The 24,048-nt window shown below is 42.5% G+C and overlaps 1 long non-coding RNA gene across 3 annotated transcripts in view; it reads right to left on the bottom strand.

Moving 5' to 3' along the window:
* The window catches only part of LOC112674147 (uncharacterized), a 49,513-nt gene that overhangs the window by 5,245 nt on the left and 20,220 nt on the right, over positions 1–24,048 (bottom strand). The window contains exons 1-3 of one of the 3 annotated variants that reach the window (XR_007405580.1): positions 23,247–23,441; positions 19,713–19,844; positions 7,051–7,143 (exon numbers count right to left, since the gene is read on the bottom strand). This is a non-coding gene — a long non-coding RNA (uncharacterized LOC112674147). Of the gene's footprint in view, positions 1–7,050; positions 7,144–19,712; positions 19,845–23,246; positions 23,442–24,048 lie in introns of those variants that run through there. The other 2 variants (XR_003145258.3, XR_003145256.3) reach the window with 2 other exon arrangements.

Here is a 24,048-nt window from a genome sequence, read left to right as displayed (position 1 = left end):
TCTGAAGCAGAGTCTATCAATTTTATACAGGAAAAGGAATGCAAACCGAGTGTCCTGGCAGATTGTGTCCTTGTTCCAGCAAAAAACTCTGAGCTTCTTCATACTTTTCAGTTTTGTGCTAGATCACATTTCAAAAAAGATTAGGTTCTGCTACACTTAACTCAGTGGTTCTCACTGAGTTAGGAAAGTGATTTTGCACTCCGAGTGGACATTTGAAACTGTCTGGACACATTTGGGGTTGGTACAACCAGCAGGGGTGTATTGACATCTAAAGAGTTTGGGCCGGGGATGCTGCGAGCATCCCACAGGGCACAGGGCAGCCCCCACAACACAGAATGGCCTACTCACAAATCAGCGATGCCCAGATTGAGAAACCCCAGTATAAACGAAAGCCAGTTTTGCCAGCAAACCCGTATGTGTTTGGATTCTACCCAAGTTGAGATCCTTGCTGTGTACATACCTATGAACTCCTGATTTTTTATATTAACATTTTAATTCTTTCAACAGTATTTATCGAATGTCCATCATATACTGGGCACAGTTCTTAGCTCCAAACTTGAGCTTAGATCAAGCATAATCCTGAAGTCTCTGTGCCTTGCTGGTCTTATGACAGGGGGGTGGGGTGGGGTGGGGAAAGGATGGCAGAGAAGCACTCTGCTCAAGTAAGAAGTAGTCTTTCTTTGCTTTTTGCATAGAAGGTCTTCTTGGGCCTGGCACACTGTGGGATGCTGGGGGAGCAGAGATTAAATAGGCAGATGTGATTCCAGCCACCAGGGATGTGTACATTCCAGTGTTGAAGATAGAGGGTGAATAAGTAAATAACCAAGTACATGATCTAAACTCAAGTTCTCATGAGTGTCTAAATGGAAGGAAACGTGTGCAGGGATAAGGTGTGACACGGAGGGACCTACTTTGGATTGAGCATTTAGAGAAGGCTTCTTGGAAGCCCTTTAATAAAAGAAATGCTATTTCAGCTGGATCTGAAGAAGGAGCCACCCAAGGCAAGAGATGAGAGAAGAGCATTTCTGTCAAGAGGAATAGAAATTTCAAAGGCCCAGAGGTGGGAAGAGATCGGCATGTTCCAGGTACTGAAAGAAGGCTGATGGCACAAGAATGTATTTGATAAGAGGGAGAATGGAGAGGAATAAGCCAGGGAGGTCAGCAGAGGTAAGATCTGCTGGGGCTGGGGGGCATGGTGAGGAATTTTGCCTTGGGATAAACCAAAGACAAACCAAAGATAGTACAGGATATGGATATTCCAGCCCTTGCAGTATATCTGAACTTATAATTTTCCTTGCACCATTTTACCCAGCTGTGTGGCTCCAGGGTCTCAATTTTCATCCTGTTTGTGGTAGCTGCCTTGTAGCTCATGTTCATTATACATTGAGCTCGGTAATTCCAGGGAGGCTGTCTTTCCCCCAGGCTCATCCTCATCAATAGGCCATCCCTCCTCCTCAGCAAACTGGGAACTCGGAGATTCACAGGGCCATCTGGAAATCCCTCCTGCTTCTCAAAGGCATATATTAGTTTTCTATTACTGGGTAACACATTACCATAAGCTCAGTGGTGCTCAGTATCACTCATCATCAAGTAAATACAAATCAAAACCACAGCGAGAGCACCTCACACCTGTTAGGATGGCTGTTACCAAGAAGAGAAGAGATAACAAGTATTGACAAGGATTTGGAAAAAGAGGAACCTTGGTGCACCGCTAGTGAGAATGAGAATTGATACAGACATTATGGAAAACAGCATGGAGGTTCTTCAAAAAATTAAAATTAGGACTCCCAGATGATCCAGCTATTCGACTTCTGGGTATTTATGGAAAGGAAATGAAATCAGTGCCTTGAAGAGATATCTCCACTTCCTTGTTCACTGAAGCATTATTCACAATAGCCAAGATATGGAAACAATTTAGGTGTCCATTGATGGTTAAGTGATTAAAGAAAATGTGACATATATTGGAATATTATTCAGCCATAAAGAGAATGAAATCTTGCCATGGGTAACAACATAGATCAATCAGGACATTATGCTAAATGAAGTAAGCCAGACACAGAAAGACTGGGCTGATTTTGTTTGCAATGCAGTATAACCAGCTAAAAAACTTGAGCTTCTCTTAGACTGCCTTGCATCTGGTGGCCATGTGATGCTGGCCTCACCAGTGGGACATAATCAGAGTTCTGCTGGGGACTTCTGGGAAAGTTTTGATTTCCTGACATAGTCTGTACTGGAGACAGATCCCGAGGCACAGATTCTAGTGCAGGTGGTTTATTTGAGAGGTGATCTCTGCAGACACTGGTAGGGGAGTGGGAAGGTGGGACAGGGAAGAGAAGACTGTCCATACAGGGTGTGTCATCAAGCATGTTACCACTGCGGGCCACATTGGGAGTTAGTGTAGAGTGCCCCCCTCAGAGTTATCCACCCGAGGGATGAGGGGGCTGGGGTATTAACCAGCTTCTACTGGTTGTGATGGAAGGCTTTTCCCTGGGAGTGTTAATAATCTTAACATTTCCAGCTTGCCTTGTACAGGCTGAGCAGGCTCTAGGGGCCAGAGAAAGGAGTTGCCTGTTGGGCCTTTGGAAGTCAGGGTAGAGAGCACAGAAAGGGTGAGGCAGAGGGGAAGGGGGCAGAGATGGACAACATCTACTCTGTGTGTTGCCTGGAGGCTGACAGGCATCTCTTCCTAGGCTGGGTGCTTGCTGAGCTTTCACATGTGTAGACCACCCTCACCTCCCCATGCTTCCCTGGCCCCCAAATGCTACAGGAGCAGAAGGTGAGTGAGGGCGTGGGAGAGCTTGTCACATGGGCACTTGGCCTTGTAGAATGGTGCCTGTCTCTGGCCTGGAGGGGCCTGAAGGCAGGTGGCAGCCTGAGCAGCTCCAAATAGCAGGGGGCTGAGAAGAGGGTGCAGAGGGTGCAGAGGAAGCTGCCCACATTTGCTGAGCTGGGGGGATTGCAATGCACATTTCCATGGGTCTAGACGGTACTGAGGAAGGTAGCTGTATCTGTGTCCATCCCATTGGGATGTCGGCCAGGGTAAGGGATCCCAGGGGAGTAACCCTAGGGTGAGAGTTGAGGGAGCATCATAAGGTGTAGGCCAGGAAATCATAAGCCCCTTTAGGGAATGATGCCAAATCAATAGCCCTTAATGGGGGCGGGGGGTGAGAGCTTTCTCTCTCTGAACTCTTTCTTTTCCTCCCAGAGCCAGTTTGAGCTTCAGTCTGTTACAATCATCAACCTTGGCTGAGACATCCAGTTTTATTTTTCTCCCACATCTTTTTTTTTTAAAGATTTTATTTATTTATTCATGGGACACACACACACACACACAGAGGCAGAGGGAGAAGCAGGCTCCATGCAGGGAGCCCGACGTGGGACTTGATCCCAGGTCTCCAGGATCAGGCCCTGGGCTGAAGGCAGGCCATAAACTGCTGAGCCACCCAGGCTGCCCCTCCCGCATCTTCTTTAATGAACTTTCTTGTTCATTTTTAAATGTACTTAGTACCATGTGTGCAAATCTGAAAGCATGGGATGTTCTGCTCCCACGAAGGGAAAAAGGAAGGATCGAGTCCCGTCTCTGTTTGCCTTAACGAGTGATTGCTTTAGCAACGTTGCAGACTATGATTCAGTAGTTCTTCACCAGAACTAATTGAAATGAGAATGGATTCTGGCCTTGACATTTTTCCTTTTCCTTTCCTTCCCCCCTCCCCCCTTTTTTTATTTCATTTTGATTTTATAAACTCTCTCTGTTCTGGGTTATTCATGTAAGGTTCCTTTGGAATTGAAACAAACTGCAATTCAGATAAGACATCAGTTCTATTTATTAATAATGGGATGTCTGTTCATTAATAATCAAGCATCAGTCCCTCGTTAACAGACAAGCATTCTGAAAGCTATCTGTACACCTGTCTTTGTTTTTTGGCCTGAGCTAAATGTTGAGTATATGGGTTAGATTACTGTATCTGTTTTTTTTTCTTAAGATTTTAATTATTTATTCATGAGAGACGAGAGAGAGAGAGAGAGAGACAGCACTCAGAGACATAGGCAGAGGGAGAAGCAGACTTCCTGTGGGGAGCCTGATGCGGGACTCGATCTCAGGACCCCAGGATCATGCCCTGAGCTGAAGGCAGACGCCCAACCACTGAGCCACCCAGGTATCCCACTGTATCTGTTTTTATTTGTGAGAATAATTTGTGGAATGAACTTGGACTAGTTAAGAGAAGCCAAGAAGTATTTCATGCAATGCATTTTTTATTTATTTATTTATTTATTTATTTATTTATTTATTTATTTTTAATGCATTTCTTTTTAAAAATTAAAAACAATAGTTCCAGTTCTTGGGAAAGAGGTGGCAATGTTATTATCATACCTGGTGATTTTGTTGAGTGTAAATTGGTACAATCCCTTTGGAGGGCAATTTGGAAAATGCGTTAAGTGTAAAATGACCGTGGACCCTCTTTGGACCCTCAATCCCACGTCGGGGAGCTTTTGCTATAGACATATTCCCCAATGAACACAAACAGGGATGTTGAAGGTTATGCAATACAGTATTTTCTTTATGGCAAAAGTTAAAAAAAAATCCCTGAGTATTCATCAGTAAGAGCCAGCTATAAAGAGCAGGAGCATTAGGGGAGCTTTAAGGAGAATACCATATATCTAGATTCCATGAAGGAATGACCTTGAAGATGAATGAGAAAAACTAAGGGACAGAATACTGTGTTTATTAACAGAATAATAATATGCTCCTTTCTATATGAAAATAAAGAGGCACTCACCCCCACACATGCACACACCCCATCTCTGGGTGTCAATAGAAGAAGGAGTGGTTCAGGGGCACTGAGATGCTCCCCACATAGGTGTGGGAGGGAGACCATCCAATATCCTTTTGTCCTACATTTTAGTATTTTTTTCCATGTACACCTATCACCTATTGAAAAGAATGTATATCTGGGTAGTTTAGTTATTATAATCCTATTTATTTTCGGCTTTGCTTCTAGTGCAAGGATTCATAGCCCAGGGCTCCTGAGTGGGTTTACAGATGAGCTTTAAGAGGAGGGCTTCCAGAACTGTCTACATAGCTGTGTGTATCTAGGTGCATTTTCAGGAGATGGGACCCATCATTCTCATCAGGTTCTCAGACTGGTCCAGGATCTCCAAGAGCTTCAGAGCTGCTGCTTTAAAGAAAGGTAAATCTTCATCCATGGCAGGCAGGGTGAGTTAGTATAAGCTGAAAGCTCCACTTCTGACTGGCTGTGGGACCCCTGGCAAGTCATTTCAATCTTGCTCAGCCTGATTTTAGCCAGCATAGTCCAGAGATTAATGCCGAGTGGGAATGACCTCAGTGTTTACTGTTGACTGAGTTATCAGCTCAGGTCTGGTGTTCAGGCTGTCCTGGAGGACTAATTGCTTGGCAATTAATGGGAATATGGTGTAGAGGACCAATGCACATCAGCTTTGGCATTAGATGAGAGTCCAGATCAACGCCGGAGTTTTTCATTATAAACAATAAAGAAGAACAAGCTGACTGACTTATTGACTCAGGAAGGGACAGCATGGTCCTTTTACTTGCTTAAGACAAAAATCTCGAATCAGTTTTAACTTCTTTTTCTCTCATACACAACATAACCAAATCCTGCTAATTTCACCTTGAAAATATCTTAATATTGACTACTGACTACTTTGGACCTTACGACTGTTCCTTGAATGTGTCAGGGATTCTCCTGCCTCAGGACCTTTGCATTGGCTATTTTTTTTTTTTCCTGGCACACCCAGCCATTTCTGTAGCTCTTTCCATCATCAGCATTAGCCCCTTGCTAAAACATTACCCCAGTGAGATCTCCCCTGACCATCTTGTTAAAGTTGTAATATCATCACTTACTGGATTCCTCTTGTCTTGCTCCGTTTTTTCCCCCTCTGTAGTATTCATTACTGTCTAACATGCTGTATAGTTTATTATTTTTGTAGTCTCTCTTCCCCAAGTAGAATGTAAGGTCAGTGAAGGCAGAGAGTTTTGTGCGCCTAAAACAACACTTAGGACATAGCAGGTGCTCAACAAATACTTGTTCGGTAATGAATGCCAGGCACTGAGCTAAGTGTTTTGTGTTCATTAATTCATTTAATCTTCACTGCCATGAAGTATGTGGTGTTACTATTTCCATTTTATGTATGAGGAAACCCAGGTCCAGAAAAGATAAATCATTTGTTCAAGGTTAAAAAGTGGCAGAGAGTCACCTGGATAGCTCATTCAGTTAAGTGTCTGGCTCTTTGTTTTCAAATCAGGACATGATTTCAGGGTTGTGAGATTGAGCCCCGCATCAGGCTGCATGCTCAGTGGGGAGTCTGCTTGAGGTTTTTCCTCTCCCTTTGCCTGTCCCCTGGTTTGTACTTGATTTCCCTGCTCAATCAATCAATCAATCAATCAATCAATCAATCAATCAGTCAATCAAAAAAAAATCTTAAAAAAAAGTGGCTGAGCTACAATTTGAAGTAAGCACTCTCGCTACTGATCTAGGTAGGAGAAAATGGAGTTGGTGTGCCTAAGGACGAGTAGAGAGTTAGTAAAGCTGTACACCTGGGGCCTTATGGCTATGAAATTGCTCACATTTCTATAATTAGGGTTACCACAGGCTTACATAAATCTCTGGGTGTACTTGGTACAAAATTACTGATCACAAGAAATGAAAACCTTCTAATATTAATAATATTGATAAAAATCTTATAGTTTGCATTTTAGCTTTGAGCTTTTGGTCTTCAAAAGCTCGTCATTGGCTTTCAAGGAGAGAGGATCTAGGGAAGCTGCATACAGGAATCTTTTGTACTGAAACAGCTTTCATCATTGTCTTCCTCAGGCCAGATGGTTCAGCCTGAAACTTCTCACCAGATTTTAAACTGGCATTGGGACAAATATCGAACCAAATATTAAATCAGTTTCAACAAATTTGGGGCAGCAGGTTCTTTGAAGAAAAATCATTTCCATTTTGTAAGAGATGGCTGTTTTTTTTTTTTTTCCTGCAAGGCCGTGAATATTACATCAAGGCACAGACTTACCCATAAGAAAAAATGAAGATTTTCTCTTGAGTTATGTGTGGTGAAAACATTCAGTTTTGAAAGGACTTCTCTGGCAAATTCCTTGCTACAGATCTATAAATAAATCAGTAGACATACAAATGAATGTAAGTCCCTTAGGCCATGGTAAGATGGATTTTCAGAAAGAATTCACTTCTGTAGTTTTTTGAAAACATCAGTATGCCTATTCAGTGCTTCAGAGGTAAATTGATTATATGGACTAATTAATAATCATGCAATGCAATAAGCTAGTATTTGTTGGGCATATACAAATATGTTGAGCCAGAGACTGTACATATTTTTTCATGTTATAGTCCAAATAGCTATATGACACAGGTACTAGTATTATCCTAATTTTACAGTTGGGGTGAGCTAGATTTTCTGTGTGCCCCTCCATATCCTCCATTCTACACTACTCTGGTAGGATGATTTACTTGTGCTCCTTTGTCCTCTGGATTGAGTTAGATTTGTTCAGTGGGAGCCATCAGGAGATGGAAGGTCAAGCCATAATATCATAGGAGGGCATGGACTGATCTCCCTGCCTGAAGCCTCAACTCCTGGCAAGTGGCCCTACCCTCCATCTTTGGGATCACCAGATTCTGGCCCAACTACTTTCCCTCATCTTTTATGGTCCAGGCTGAGGATGGCTTTCTGCTGCTGCCAGCTCTGGGGTATTTCCCTATCCCTTGTTGGTTTCTCTTAGTGATGTTCATTACATTCTCTTTAATGGTCTCCTTTGAGTGTGCCCTTTATTTCATTTCTGGACCTTGAGTGCTACACAAGGGAGCATTAGCACAGAAGGGTTAGGAGAATTGGTCAAGGTTAACCAGCTTCATGGGAGGCCAAGTGGGGATAAAAACATAAACAGTTTAAGAGTTAAATAGAGGTTTGACTAAAACTTGAAACTAAAGCAAATCCATAAACTGGAATTATTTTGTTCAAAGAATTTTGAAACTGATTTCATGAAATAGCCTTGATTTAAGGGCCGGTGTTTAAAAATAAAGTGGTCACATATTCTTTATCTCAAAATAGCTTTGCAAACTATGAGAAAGAAGATAAAAAATGGGAAGACAGGAAGAGTAGCTAATGTCACACCACACTCTACTTTTGTAAAAGAAAAACATAAAAGCACAATGTTTTCTCATTTCTTTCTGAGACAGAAAGCTCAAGTATCAGTTTGCTGTGTTTAAAACATGAGCGATGTCAAGCTTCCTCAGAGGTGACACATAGACACATAGACACGCAGGTCTGCAGTTGTCTCAGGGAAATGGGATGGGAAGGGAGTGGAGCATTAGCTGAAGCTATAATGTTTTACTGACAAAAAGAATTGAAGCTAATATGGCAGTTGATCCTGAGAAGTGTTCATCTTTTGTCCATCCCTTGGTCCATCCATCCACTTGTCCATCCATCCATCCACCCATCTGTCCATCTACCCACCGACCCATCCATCCATCCATCCATCCACCCACCCACCCAGCCAGCCAAGAAATATCCACTGAATGTCCCGTATGTGGCAAGCATCATGTTAGGTAAAGGAGATGTGAAAGTTAAAAAAACAGACATGGCTCCTGTCCACATGGAATTTATAGTCTATTGAGGCAAAGGAAGAGAACACTAAAAATATCACAAGTAGTTACATAATAACAATTGTGGCAGTTGTTAAGAAAAAGTTCAGGGAATGAGGTAAAGAGACAGCAGTGGACTCCTTAATACTTGCGTCTCCCAAGTGCCACATCTCTAGTTTGATATAATATTTAATGATTTGATATTAATTGTGATCTGAGAATTCCTGAAGTGGGAGCTATATTAATGATGAAGATAATTCTCTTGAAGACTATGGATATTAGTGGTGGTTAATATTTGTATCTTATGCATTAAATTGAGCTACTTATTCTTTGATAAATCTTTATTTTCAGATTGTGCCTCAAATATTAAGTAAACAGAAAAGTAAAGATTAAGTAAACAAAAATTTCTTTGCAACTGCCAGACAACTCAGGGATTTTTTTTTTTTTTGCCAGTTCCTCTGCAGTTTTTTCCTGAAACATCTGCAGTTCATCCTCCCCCACCATCAACTTCCAGACTTGGAAATAGTTGGGAGGCCAGTCATTAAGTAGAACACAAAATTAAACCTGAGCCAGGCACTGGTTTAAGCACTTTGAAAACATTAACTCATTCATTCCTTTTTTTTAAAAAATAGTAAATTTATTTTTTATTGGTGTTCAATTTGCCAACATACAGAATAACACCCAGTGCTCATCCCGTCAAGTGCCCCCCTCAGTGCCCGTCACCTATTCACCCCCCCCTCCCCGCCTTCCTCCCCTTCCACCATCCCTAGTTCGTTCCTTATAAGGTAGGTACTATTATTATCCCTGTTTTTTAGGAGATGAAAGAGAAACAGAGAGGCTGAGGAACTTTCCCAGGGTCCCAGAGCCAGACTGCCTGCTTCCACTGAAATCTTTTTAGTTTGTTTCATGGTATTTTCACACTGACTTGTTTGGGTTTCTATACCCAGACATGGATAGGAGCCTACTTACTGTCAACCACTGTACCTTGGAGACTGCGAGCCCTTTGAAGGCGGGTGGGTGTCAGGTCTTACTCATCCTTGTATCTGCTGCGGCTCTCAGCCCATAGTGGGTCCAAAGAAGTGATTTTCAGACTCACAGGTGGTGACTCTACTCTTAGCCTTAGAGGAATTCTCACAGGTCATATTGCCTTGTCCCCCTGCTTACATATGATGTTTAAAGTAAAACCTTTCTAGAAAAGGGCCTACCACCAAAAGCCTCTGGTATCAGCACCCCCTCCTCAAGTGCATTTGCTATGATTCAGGTGAGTCTAAACGGGAAGCTATTTTATTTTTTTTCTGGAACACATGAAGCTCTTGTGATTAGGAGACACAATTGGAACTCTGCAGAGAGGAACATTGTGAAGTTACATCCCAAGGGAGTAGTAATCCAGCCTGAGTAAGAGGAGGTCCCCAAAGGGCTGAGCAGGTACAAATGCTCTGACCCATGGAAAGTCCTGGACTCAAAAAACAAATCGCTGTCCTTTCAAAATCTTAAATGCTCAGTCCACTCTACACAATGCGGTGCAATTACCTGGAGGCTATAGATTGTTGAAATTAACTGATTAATCCATGTAACCATTTAGGAACCACATTCTCATTGAGGAAATAAAAGGAACATTGGCTGCATAATTTAATAAAAGCTGCCCTCTGTTCAGCTGTAGAAACAGCTGTGTTATCCAGCAGTGCTTTGGTTTAACTCGTGCACTTTGCTTAATGACTGTTGAACAGATTCAGCTCTGGTGCTGACCTCTGAATTATGAACAAGTCCTAGAAATTGAGGGGCGGCGTGGGGTGGGGGGGGGGAGAGGAAGTAGAATGAGCTATGGATGTTACAGGGGCAAACTAGGGAAGGATTGTTAAAAAAAAAAAAAAAAAAGATATCAGCCAGAGAGACATTTGCCAGGCTGGCATTTGCAAAGAAATTATTTTGTTTATTTAATCAAGTGTTTGTTAATTTAAAAACACCGAGGAGAAGAGAAGGAAATTATCATTCAGCATCTGTCAGAACGAGGGCTAGGCATTTAGACACATACTTTCTCACACTGAGATTTTATCTAGTTGGGTGGAAGGGAAGGGTTTCTTGAGTGAGGAAGGTCAGAGTTGGGTTTTGTGAGGGGGGCATAGTTTGGAGGTGAGTGCTGGGAGAGAGGGCCCATTGTGCTGGTTGTGGCTTTCACGGGAAGAGAAGGTGCAGGGAGATAGTTGACAGAAGCCTGGAGACCAGTGCCTTTGCTACTTCTCTGGCCTCTGTGTCATGGATGATGGAGAAACATCCAGAGCGATGGTGGAGAAAGGGGAGACCACTGTGCCTTCACTGTGTGCCCTTAGGAGCCGATGCTGTCCAAGTTACTTAGTTAGAATAGACACATCAGAAAATCCAGAGGCCAAAATGAATCATCAGCACCCCCTCTATTCCCCCCACCCTTCCTGCCCTGGCTGTTTTTTTCCATCAGTACTTTTTGTTGTTCTCCTGAAAGTACTAGGTGCTTTTAAAAGACATTTGAGAAATAAAGTAAAGCATAAAAAATACCCAAAAGAGTCTACCACTGAAAGATGAACATGCTAACATTTTGGTATATTTTCTTCTAAACATAGATTGGTTGTTTTTACACAGGCAGAACCACCTTATGGCCTATTTGGTGGCCTCATTTTTTGCTTCTATTAGGTCCCAAACATTTCCAACTTCTCAAATGTTAGAACCATTATTTTTAGAGGGAGGTAATACTCATGCAGTGTATGTATGAGAATTGAACTTGCTATTCCTTTCCCTACTCTGGGTAGATCAGTTGTCCCCTATTTCCAACCCCCCCCAAATATAACAGCTCTGGCCAATATAATCTTTGTGTATTTTGTCTTAAACTTTTGGGATTTTGATTCCACTCGTCAAGTGACAGAGTTAACAGCTGGAGAAAATGAGCAAATAGGAAGTCAGTTAAATAGACGAGCTAACTGAGATTGAGATAGGTAGATACTGAAGAACATCCAGTGTATGTATTTGATATTTTTAATTTGCTCTTCCAGATCCCCTTTGCATCCATATCCCCCTTGCTTTCTATTTCTGAATGCACATCTGCATCAAAGGGCTCCCTTCTCTCTGGTTTCAGGTTGGGTTTGACTGATGGGAATCCGCAGCAGAAAACTGGAGGGAGGGATAGAGCGAGGAATGAGGTCAGAGTGGCTGTTCCCCTGGCTCATTGCCTGCAGGTTTGACTTGGGATGGCTGCATTTTCTGGCTAAAGAATATGACTCCAAGTGGCATCAGACAGCCCTCTCCACATGGAGGCCACCTTCCACATTGTGAGAACTGTCTTTTCCTCACGTTCTTTCAGGCCTAAAGGTGTGTCTGTGTATTCCCTTTAGAGCCGGAGCATTTCCTATCCCTTGTAATTTCCCTAACCTTTGAACATGAGTCTTTTTTAATACTTCTTAAAATCACCCAACTTGAGGATGCCTGTATCCTGAGGGATATGATATCTTAGCTTTAGTTTTGATGGAAATTCTCCCCCCAAAGCCTTGTCATTTTATAAATGGGATGACTTTCTTTTGTGACATTTCAATGTTTTAATTTTTTTTTTCTGTGCAGCTGCACTCATTGAAAGCTAGTACTGGCTGAGCAAGCAATAGGTTTCAGAGGAAGCATCTCTTACAGTCACTTAATTAGAAAAGAATCTCATTTTTTTTTCATAGTGAGTCAGCTCCAGTGGAAATACTTTTTCCTGTCTTTGTATTTGTATGAAAGAATTAGCAGAACTCCACGGGGAAGAGAATGTTGCCTCTTTCCATGACTAGGGGAGGTTGTACTTGGATGCCTTCTATGCCAACAAGGCAAGAGATCCTGAGCCTGAGATTGTCCTCTGTTAACGGTGGTTGTCCCATAAGTCTTTCTAAAGTGCGAGTAGCTCTGCTGTAGGAAGCTGTTTAGAATGTCTCCTTTGGAGAAGGTGTTCGGTTTTCTCTTGTTTATTTTGTTTTGTTTTTCTCTAATCTTTGTCCTAAAGAATCTGGCTTTTGCCTCATTTTTCTTACTGCCACCATTGCTCTTGTTGGAGACAAAGACAGGCACTATGGTGGCTGTAAAGATTAACAAGGTGGTACGTGCTCTTGTATCTTAAATATGTATTTGTTGACCCAGAGGATAAGACAAGGGCCTCATTTAACCGTATGGTCCCACATCAACCAACCCCTTTGTCTTCCTCCACCCAAGGTAACCATCTCCTTGAGTCTTGTTTTACTTGTAATTCCTTCCTTTTCTTCTTCTTATGCAATTTTGTTGTATTTATATGTATTCTCAAGAGTATATTTTTAATTTTAGTAGTTATTAACTTTGTAAAAAGGGTATCATGCCTTATGCAATCTTTTTGGACTTTTTAAAATCTACTTATGCCGTACTTTGTGCATATTACTTCATGTTGCTGCAATGGATAGATTTTTACTTTCATCTACTATCTCCTGATATGAATACATCGTAGTTTACTCATCCATTGTCCAGTTGGTGGCCAATTATTTGGGTTGCTTTCAGGTTTTGGTTTTGAGAACAGAGCTAGCTTTTGTATATTAATCTTTTATTCAGTCACATTGTTAATTATTCATATCACATTTCAAAATCTCTGAAAACTTCAAGCAGTCTTGAACAGGTGATTTAAGATTGCTCTCAGCCAGACAACAGATATGATATGGTTGTCATTATCTGAACATGTGTGAACTTGGTCTTAACTGCTAATATAGTTCTCAATTGATTGATGAGCATTGTTGTTACCATAGGTCTAGTTGCCAGTTAAAGATGTCTTCAAAACAATCACACCATGATTTGGCTTCAAAATGAAAAGTTACTAGACCAGTGGAAAGGCTTGAACACAGAGCATCAGGTATGCATTCCTTAGTTGGAGGGTGAACGTCTGCCATTGGAGTGGTGACCATAACACCTTATCTTCTTGCTAAACAACAAATAAGTTCTTTATAGAACTTGAGAAAGGAATATGGACTTAATTGATGATGCTATGCTAAGATTTGTGACCGGGCAGCCCGGGGGGCTCAGAGGTTTAGCGCTGCCTTCAGCCCAGGGTGTGATCCTGGAGACTTGGGATCAAGTCCCGTGTCGGGCTCCCTGCATGGAGCCTGCTTCTCCCTCTGCCTGTGTCTCTGCCTCTTTCTCTCTCATGAATGAATAAATAAAATCTTAAAAAAAAGATCTGTGACCAAGATATGCATGAAAGGTTTTAATTTGGAACCTTCACACTTGCTGTTCTTCCTGTCCAGATTGCTCTTTTCCTGGATCACTGCATGGCTCCTTTCCTCATTTCCTTCAAGACTGAACTTGTAGGTCACCTTCTCAGTGAAGTGACCTGCCCTCACTATCTCAGATTGCAATACACACATTCCTTACTCAGACCCTTCTCTTTTTTGTCTCTTTTACTATTGGATGTAGAATATATTTTATTATTTTTTTCTGTTGTTTATTATCTGTCCCCCAATAGAGTTTTTGTCTGTGGCGCACTGCTTTGTCTTGGGCACTGAGATCAGTGCCTGATATGGAGAAGCCAATACCCTCCAGCATAGGAACCCTTGAATTTCTTCTGTGCCAACTGAGGCAGTGGCCTTGGGAGGCTCATGGTCTGAGTATCAAAGATGACTTGCTGCAGTGTAACCAGCAATGTTGCTTCTGCCTAACAAGGGCTGGTAGCTTTCCAGTGGGTTCTGGAGGGCTCTTCATTGCCCTCCATCCTGGGGCGTTTATATTGATTAGAACTAAGACGCCGAGCCCAGTAGAGCCCAGCGTGTCAGTCCTTCTGGACTCTTGTGTGAGTGGGTATGTCTGCAGAGATAGTGAGAACATGTGGGAAGGGATGGCTTGGCCTTGTTTTTCACTATCAGGAGGGAGAAGTGGAGTTATACTGAAATGTGGCAGATTTGGTTTTCAAGCCTAAGACTGTATTGACTCTTACCACGGATGACAGCTGTGGGCTTGAGGATTAGCACTGTAGTGGCTTTACCTCTCTGGGACTCAGGTTGGTGTGTCTTCATTCTCCGGGTGAATGAGAGCAATTGCCAAGACTCTTTCCCTGGCTGATTTATTGGGTCACTCTGCTTCTCTTGTCCACCTTCCCAGGGCTTCCCAGGATGAGAGGGTCTTTTTATTAATATAATAAGCTTCTTGCACACAGAAGCAGCTGGCAGAGTAGTGGATTCTTTCCTACTTAAATTAAAAAATATTTTATTTATTTGAGAAAGAGAGAGAGAGAGAAAGAATGTGCACAAGCAGGGGAATAGCAGGTAGTGAAGAGGCAGAAGCAGGCTTCCTAAGAGCCTGACAAGGGGCTTGATCCTAGGACCCTGGGATCAGGACCTGAGCCGAAGGCAGACACATAAATGACTGAGCCACCTAGGGACCCCTCTCCTACTTAAATACTTGAAGCAAACCAAATGACAGCAGTTCTGAAACAGCACCGGCAGGCTCTGCAGAGGATGTCACTAATGGAACAGAGACCCTGCAGAGAGTGCAACCATGCAGAGACATTTTCTGGCTTCTCTTTTGGAGGGGAGGGATTGGGACATAGACCCTGTAGTTCTCCTCCCACACACATACCTTCCTAACTCTCCAGACAAATGCTGGAGTAAGTGTGACTCCCTACCACAGGGGGTCTACCGAGACCTCTGAGTTCCTGGGAGGGAAGTGCCATCAAAAGCTCCATGATCCATACACCCAACGCTCTACAGTCAATAATCAAATACATCAGAGGGAAAGTGGCCTTGAAGATCAATTGCTGGTGACTTAGAGAGCTGTGGGTTTTGTGAAGAAATTTTAGGGCATATTTGGTTCATTGAATGAGGAAGATGGAACAGGTTCACTTGTTTAGGGGTGGTGGTGGTTAGGGACATTGATTTTTTTCTTGTGGGGAACATTTTTTATTCTTTTTGGGAGGTGGTGTTTGTGAGCTCAGAGCAAGCAAACAGGCTGCAAGGTAATCTTTCAAAAATTGGAGTTAAAACTAGGAGGAAAGATTATTCCACTTGAGCCTCATAAGAATTCTGTAACATAGATACAGTAGGTGTATGGTCTTGAACCTTTTTATAGATGAGAAAATTAAGACCCAGAGGGGGCACTGATGGCTGTGGAGCACGTGCCCCAGAGCTGGCAGGTGTGGGATTTCCTTTTTTTTTTTTTTTTTAAGATTTTATTTATTTATTCATGAGAGAGAGAGAGAGAGAGAGAGAGAGAGAAGCAGGCTCCATGCAGGGAGCCTGACATGGGACTCGATCCTGGGACTCCAGGACCATGCCCTGGGCCAAAGGCAGGGGCTAAACTGCTGAGCCACCCAGGGATCCCCAGGTGTGGGATTTCCATTCAGGTCTTTATTCTTGAGTTATAAGGGGGTGGATGGAGAGCTATTGGAGTCTGGGCTTAGCTTTCTTCTATAGTGGGGATGAAGACACAGAAATACATCAAAACCAAGACACATCCCACAGTGGTGGGAACTGGTGAATGACACAGGCTAACAGCTTCCATAGTTCTTTTGCGTGTATACCTCCCCAAAAGTATTTTGAAAAATTGTGAATTCCCTTTATACATTTTGAGGTTGACATTCATATTTTTCTTTGTAAGTTTTAGTATTTGCAGAGAATATTACTTTTGGCATATTATGAATATTGATGTTTTACAATAGAAAGTTTACATATCTTAAAAAGTTATATCCAGTAGAATCTAAATCCCGTAACAAGTGGAATACCCACCATTATTCATTTAAGCATGGATGAAAAAGAATTCTTCAGTGAGTTTTACGTTGTCTCCTTTTTCTCAAGTTTATAATTTCTTTTTTTTTAATTTCCACAGAGAATTTTATTCTAATGACATATATTTTTGTGCTTTAAAAACTTTCATTGACCATTTAATCATAGTTCTCTGTAAGCAAACGTAGAAACATCAAAGCCAAAATATGGCTTCCTGGCCAGAGTGGGCACCATAAGGCTTTTAGGGCTTAAAAAAAATTCTTCTAGGTTGAATTTGCAATTTAGTTATTATTAATATAATTGGTCCACATAAAATAAATTCTTATAAAATATGAGAAGTAATTATTGAGCATAAGAAGTAACATTTTATTGGACTGTATCTCTTAATAAGATAGATAGGGCTGTTCAGAAGGAGGAAATCACTTATTACCATAATGATGCAGGGTTCAGCATTAATTCTGTTCTTATAATGATGCAGGGTTTAGCATTAATTCTGGTCTTATTTTTCATTTTTTATAAATGTAAGTTCTGAGAAACCTTGTTCACACATGAATAAATTAATGGAAATAAAAGAATTTTGTTACAGCAGTGTCACTCCGTTATTTAAACTCTTGAGTTATGTGCCCAAAATCACATGGTGATTTGTCAGAAAAAATATTTTTAATGATCTGTGAGCTGACAACTCAATTAGGTCCTGCTGTAATATTATCATAAGCAAAGAATTGGAAGGCACTGGGCTTGTGGAGGGCTCTGTCCCCAGCGTTAGGATCCTTTGTTTTCTGAAAACTTCCTTTTCTGCTGGTCCTTTGTGTGGTGTCCCAGTAGTGTTTGGACTTGGGGACAGTGCACGGAGGTGAGATTGCGGGTGAGAAGAGATGGGCTTCTGTAGAGTAGGAAGGGGTAATTAGGGAACTGGTAGTGGGGAGAGCGAGCAGGGAGCTCCAAGCACCTCTAGGCACCAGGAATGTGCTCAGATTGGATTTAGAAAGAGCACAGATGAACTCGGAGAATCTGGAAATTGATTTCTTTTGAAACCATCTGTGAGGCTGGTCCCAGAGTTTCTGAGTACTCACACGCTAGTGTGGTTGTTGTCGGAGATAACATGAGTTCAGGGCTGGATAGATCACGGTCAGTGAGGGGCTTGGTCCAGTTTGGCCCGGGTAGCTGGGTTTTGCAGAGACCCATGAAAGAGGGGTGTAATTTAGACAACCAGAGGGGAGAAGATGTAATGAATTGCTTAAAAACATGGGTTTTGGAATTAGCGCTCATTTCAAGTCCTGGCCCTATCTGGTGGGTGCAGAGTCTTGGGAGTTCTTCACCTTTACCAGCCTGTTTCTCATGTGCAAAGTGGGGATAATCACAGTACTTACAGCCCTGGCTCCTAGGGAGTGTGATTAGATGCAAAAACCAGGAGGCTACCCAGTGAGGGTGGGAGAAGTTCTTCATAATCCATCTTTCTATCCCCACTCTTGCTCCAGAGCAAATTGCAGTCTTCGGCAGAAAATGAAACTTCCTTCAAATCTGTTCTATCTGCAATGGTGTGGAGAAACTGTTGCTTTACAGGTGTTTTGTTTTCTTTCCATTTGGTGAGTGGGTGGGTATATTTGTCATACTGGGAGGATAGATATTTAACAACTTGTGACGTTAGCTTATAACTGAAATATTAAGACTTCTGAGATGTGTATCTTAGTTTGGACTCTTGCCTCAGATTTTGCCAGCATTAGGGTCAGAATGATTTTTGATGCAAAAAGTATTTTCTTAAAGAAGAAGAGGAGGTGGACAGGTCTATTAAAATATAAGTCATTTCCAAATGGCAGCTCTTTCTCTCGATGGTGGCCAGACATTCACCACTGTATCAGGAAGAGTGGGCCAGAGCCCTGTGGGTCTCAGTAGTGGCAGCTTTACAGAGCACTGATGACTGCTCTCATCCAAGAGGTTCTGAGTCATTGGTTTGGGCTGAGGCCAGGGCATCTTGATATTTAAGAGCTGTCCAGGTTATTACAAGATGTAGTCAGGGCTGGCAGCCAGTGGGCAGAGGAACGTTTGGTTTCAGACAAGCTAAGTAAAGGTTTACTTCTTTTGGGTGGGTTGTGTTATGCCTGGTGAGAAAAGTAGTCCTAATCGATTCTCTGAGAAGTTGGACTTTCTGACCACCGCAATTGCCTCTTGACAAATGGTGACCAGCTGTGTTGCCGAGTGTTAATAAATCTCTCTGTACTTTAGTTTGACCACCTAGATGATGGGTACAGTAATGGTTTTCTTACCTTTTAGAATTTTCCTGGGGATTAATAAACTTGTGAAATGTTTAGAACAGTTGCTGGCACTGAGCAAGAGCTACAGAGGTACTTTATAAGTAAAAACTAATTTGTTCCAAATGCACTCCACATGAGTCATTTCTTTTGTGGATGACCTGTCAGTGATAGATCCCTGCGGCCTTGATTCATGAGCCCGGTCTCCTTTAGCAAAACTTCTTTAGCAAAAGTACACAGAGTAGCTTGATTTGTTTCTGGACATTTACCCATGAGAAACAAACATTTGGCACAGCTCGATCTGTACCATCTCAGTGATGATGAATGTTAAGAGGAGGATTAGGAAGCAGAACAACATATAATTAGCCAAATAGGCAATGTTGTAGGGTTTAGCATTGGCTTTGATAGAGCTTTTATTTTCCTGTCTATTGGTCAACCTATTTTAACCTACTACTTTGTGAGTCTGTTGTTTTGGGTGGTGATGATGGGGTTGAAATATCTGGAAAAACACAGAGAATGTCTGTGTCTGCGTGAGGGCTGCTGTGTCTCCTGAAGTCAGGGCCGGCTTCACGGACAGTTGTCCCTCTGAGGTTGTGTTCTCAGAGGGGCCCTGCACTTGGTTAAATGCCCTGCTGTCACCACCTCGAAACTCTTAACAACTTTGTGTTTTGTAAGTGAAGACTGATGGGGTAACAGCATGTTTGCACGAGTAGAGGAGACACGTGTGTGTGTCTGCTGCAGTTCCTATCTGCCTCATTTGCACACCGTTGTTGTGATACCCATGAGCACAGACTTCCAGCAGACCTACTCCACATGGGAGTCAGCAAGACTCCAAAGGAGTACAAGATAAGTACCTTACATCTATGACAGAATAAGCAGGGACATGGATAGCCTTGGGAGGCTGATGATCCTATTGGAACCAGAGCCTTCTTTGAAGGCAGAAAGAAGGCAATATTGTTCGAAGAAACACAAATGACCAAGGGCCCCTATTATATCTTTTCTTGCTTCCTTGCATAAGCCAACTGTTTATGCTGAAAATGGTGCATTGGAAGGAACAAGAAAGGGAGGGGCACTCCAGAGCTCCTTTTCTTTCCAGTCTTACTTACTCATCAGTAGCCGAAGGTAGACCATGTTAGACGAATGCTCAGGTCTCAAAAAATTAGACACAGACAGTTGAGCTAGCTTCGTGCCGCGTTTCGACTGTTCCAGTAGGAATGAGATGCATGTGCACAAGTGAGCTACAAAATACAAATTGTGTAATTTTGGTAATTCTGGAGAGGAGTTAAATGCTCTTATATTTGCATTTAAACTGGCATTGCATAAAGTAAAGATAAGCAGTAAAATTCATGCTCACAATGTAAAATTGAGGTTTTCCTTAGGATAGTACATAGCGAATGAAAGATACCATGATCAGTTAAGAGTCCTCAGAATAAAGGGAAAGCTTTATATTTCAGTACCTTTAACAGCATTCCCCGGCCCCCTGCCACCTTTTGAACAAGACCCCTCACATTTTCATTTTGCACTGGCCCCGGTGGATTACACAACTAGAAATTGTCGGTGATGCAGGGCGGGTGGTGGTTGTCGGTTTGCACCACTTCAAAATTGTTGAGCCTCTCGTAAGCAGCTGTGCAAAACAGGTTGCTGAGTGAGGGCTTTTCAAAGTCTATTATGGTGAACATCCTCTGCCTTCTCAGCATCCATTTGTTCATTTTTCAAGTTTCTTTTGGCAAGCCTTCCTCCTTGCTTCCACCGTGTGCTTGGGGAGGGTGCCTCAGCTCCCAGGTGGAGCAGGACCTGGCGTGAGGTCAGTCACCAGCTCTTCATCTCTCAGCCTTAGTGACTGGTTCAGGGATGCAAATCATAGCTGGTGGATCGCAAGGAGCCTGAAGAGGGGCTCCTGGGAAAGAGGCTCTCCTTCATATTTGAACCTAGAAGCAAGTTCCAGTCTCCCGCTGTCTTGCCATTACATGTAGCCTGAGAAGCCCATTTATTGAGATGGAGGCAAACCAAGATTTGGTGACAATGTCCGAATTATTTATAAAATTGAGCCCAGAGCCACATCTACCCTTTTAAGTTATACAAGCAATAAAATCTCTTTGCGTCTCAGCTAGTTTTTTTCTTATCACTTGTAACCAAAAAGAATCTGGATAAATAACATGTGTTAGATCATGGAGTCAAAGTGCTCTTTGAATTTTTATAGTTTGTACAAATAAGACAATAATGGAGATGTACTAGGGTAATTTTTTTTTGAGACATTAAGTTTGTAATGTTTTTTCTTCTCTTTGTTTTTCCCATTCAGGTAGGGAGAAGGTTTTAGGTTTTCTTTCTTTGGGGGAGGTCTCTGATATTGCACAAAGCAGGAATTGTGTGAAGAACACTTTGTTCTCCCAGTTTCCTTCTTTCTCTTTCTTTTCTTTTCTTTTCTTTTCTTTTCTTTTCTTTTCTTTTCTTTTCTTTCTTTTCTTTTCTTCTTTTCTTTTCTTTCTTTCTTTTCTTTTCTTTCTTTCTTTCTTTCTTTCTTTTTTTCTTTCTTTCTTTCCTTCTTTCTTTCTTTTTTTTTTTTTCAAAGCCTAAGTTAGCCAAGGATCACACACTGGCCTTCATAATGCCTGAAAGGCATTTCCGTAGACCTGTATAGCATTTTAGAGATTGTGCAATTTCACCTAAGCATGTGATTTCTGAAATCTCCAGGAAACTTATCTGGCAACTCTGATCCTAAAATTCTCCTAAGACAACTCTGGGCAGGTGCTGAGGAGCAGTTGCCTTCTTTCCATGGACCATGTGGTCTTCATTTTGCTCTCTTGTGGCTGGGTCCTGAAGCCATTTGACTTGTGGCTGCTGGCCAAAGCCCCCTCAAGAATGGGTTGGAGGAAAGGAGGAATTCTAATGGGAGAAATTTTAAAAGAGATGAAAGGATTTACCCAGATTTATTTATTTATTTATTTATTTATTTATTTATTTATTGGAAGAAATTTCATAGGCTGGGGCAGGAGAAGGCCTTTGTTCTCATTGGGATCCTGAGCAGGAATCGTGAACCTTGTTCTTTGGAAACCCTCCCCAAGGTCTTAGGGAGGATGGTCATGTTTACTCAAAGGGGCAGTGTGGGCTAGGCAGGGGCTGTGGGCATCCCAGAGATGCCTGGTGCTATACTTGGTGTGGAAGAGGCAGAGTGGGTGAAGCTCAAGGCAGGAATGGTCTATCTGGCAGCAGCTATGGTGGACAGCTAGCCAGACTCAGGGCAGCTTCCCAATTGGTGCTGGAAATTTCCTAGGCCCTGTGCATGGTCCTAAAGGAGCAGGCAATGGTGTGGTTAATGGTTGTGGTTTTAGTGAAAAAGGAAGAATAGTTAGGGCTGAATTTCTTACCAGCCCAAAAGAATGAGGGCTTCGATCCAAAATCAATTGATGGCAAATAAAGAGATGTAATGCATTCGGCATATCTAAGCTTTTGGAGGGCAAGCAATTAAAATGAACCCCTTGGGGCCCAGACTTGAGCATCAGACTTATGTTGAGATCTCAGTTTTTTTCAGTAACAAGCTCTGTAGTGTGGGCTAGTTAGTCCTTCTGTGACCAGGCTCCTCATTGGTTATCTGGAGTTTGTAGCACCTGCCTTGTGGTAATTCAATGTTTTTCTTTTTTCTTTTTTCCTTTTTCTTTCTTTCAAAAGAGAAGTTGGTGGTGGGAAGAGGGAGAGAGAATCTCAAGCAGGCTCCATGCTCAGCATGGAGCCCAACACCGGATTTGATCTCCTGACCCTGAGATCATGACCTGAGCTGAAATCAAAAGCTGGACGTCTAACCACTGCGGCACCAAGGCGCCCTGCTTGTGGTAATTCTGAGGGTTAAATGACTCAACAAGGCCGAAAGCACTTAGCACAGGTGCCAGCACATGGACTCTCTGTGAACAGGACTAGTTTTCTCCTAGTCCTTATTCATATATGTATTTTTATGTTTTTATGTTTTTACATTTTATTTTGTTTTTAAAGATTTTGCTTATTTATTCATGAGAGACTGAGAGAGAGAGAGAGAGAGAGAGAGAGGCAGAGGGAGAAGCAGGCTCAATGCTGGGAGACCAATGCGGAACTTGATCCCGGGACTCCAGGATCACGCCCTGGGCCGAAGGCAGGCGCTAAACCGCTGAGACACCCAGGGATCCCCTTAAAGATTTTTTAAAAAGATTGTATTTATTTATTCATGAGAGACACACAGAGAGAGGCAGAGACATAGGCAGAGGGAGAAGCAGGCTCCATGCATGAAGCCTGATGTGGGACTCGATCCCAGGACTCCGGGATCATGCAGATGCTAACCTCTGACCCTGCCAGGCGTCCCTATTTTTTTAAAAAAGATTTTATTTATGTATTCATAAGAGAGAGAGAGAGAGAGAGGGAGAGAGGCGCAGAGACACAGGCAGAGGGAGAAGCAGGCTCCATGCCGGGAGCCCGACATGGGACTCGATCCCGGGTCTCCAGGATCATGCCCTGGGCTGAAGGCAGGCGCTAAACTGCTGAGCCACCCGGGCTGCCCTGTTTTTACATTTTAAAGATAAGTTTTGTTCATGTTTAAAGTAGATGTGATGTTTTGAGAGACCTGCACATCATGAAACCATCACTACCATCAAGCTAGTACACATCCATCACCTCACCTCGTCAGTCACCTTTGTTTTGGTGGTGAAAACACTGAAGATCGGGATCCCTGGGTGGCGCAGTGGTTTGGCGCCTGCCTTTGGCCCAGGGCGCGATCCTGGAGACCCGGGATCGAATCCCACGTCGGGCTCCCGGTGCATGGAGCCTGCTTCTCCCTCTGCCTATGTCTCCGCCTCTCTCTCTCTCTCTCTCTGTGTGACTATCTTAAAAAAAAACAATAAACAAAACAAAAAAACACTGAAGATCTACCCCCTGCAGACTGCAAGCATACAGTACAGTGTTATCAGCTATTGTCACCATGCTCTACGTTAGATTTCTAGAACTTTTTATTTTATCTACGTGAGTGAAGCTTTGTGCCCTCTAAGAAACATCTCATTTTCCCCCAACCCCAGCCCCTGGTAGCCACCATTCTGGCCTCTGCCTCTGTGAGTTCGACCGTTTTAGATTCCACGTATCTGTGAGATGATGCAGAATTTGTCGTTTTGAATCTGTTTTATTTCACGAAGCAAAATGCCTTTAAAGTCCATCCATGTTGTTGCACACGGTAGGGTTTCTTTTTTTTTTAAGGCTGGATGATACTTCAGTGTCAAGTACACAATTTTATGAAGCAGTTATCTCACTGCTTTTTCCATATAGTGTATGAATTTTTCAATGTTGCTGGACAGTTTTCATAACTGTTTCAGTGAATATGTGCATAATGCTTCTCTGAATGGAACTAATAACAATAATAATAAAAGTGATCGAGTTAGTCCTCAGTCATAAGCAATGTGCTTTGATTAGTGATAAATCACTTTGAATATA

The sequence above is a fragment of the Canis lupus genome, chromosome 24 (genome assembly GCF_003254725.2).
Source record: "Canis lupus dingo isolate Sandy chromosome 24, ASM325472v2, whole genome shotgun sequence".
NCBI classification, from domain to species: Eukaryota; Metazoa; Chordata; class Mammalia; order Carnivora; family Canidae; genus Canis; species Canis lupus.
This window is presented reverse-complemented; position numbering and strand designations above follow the sequence as displayed.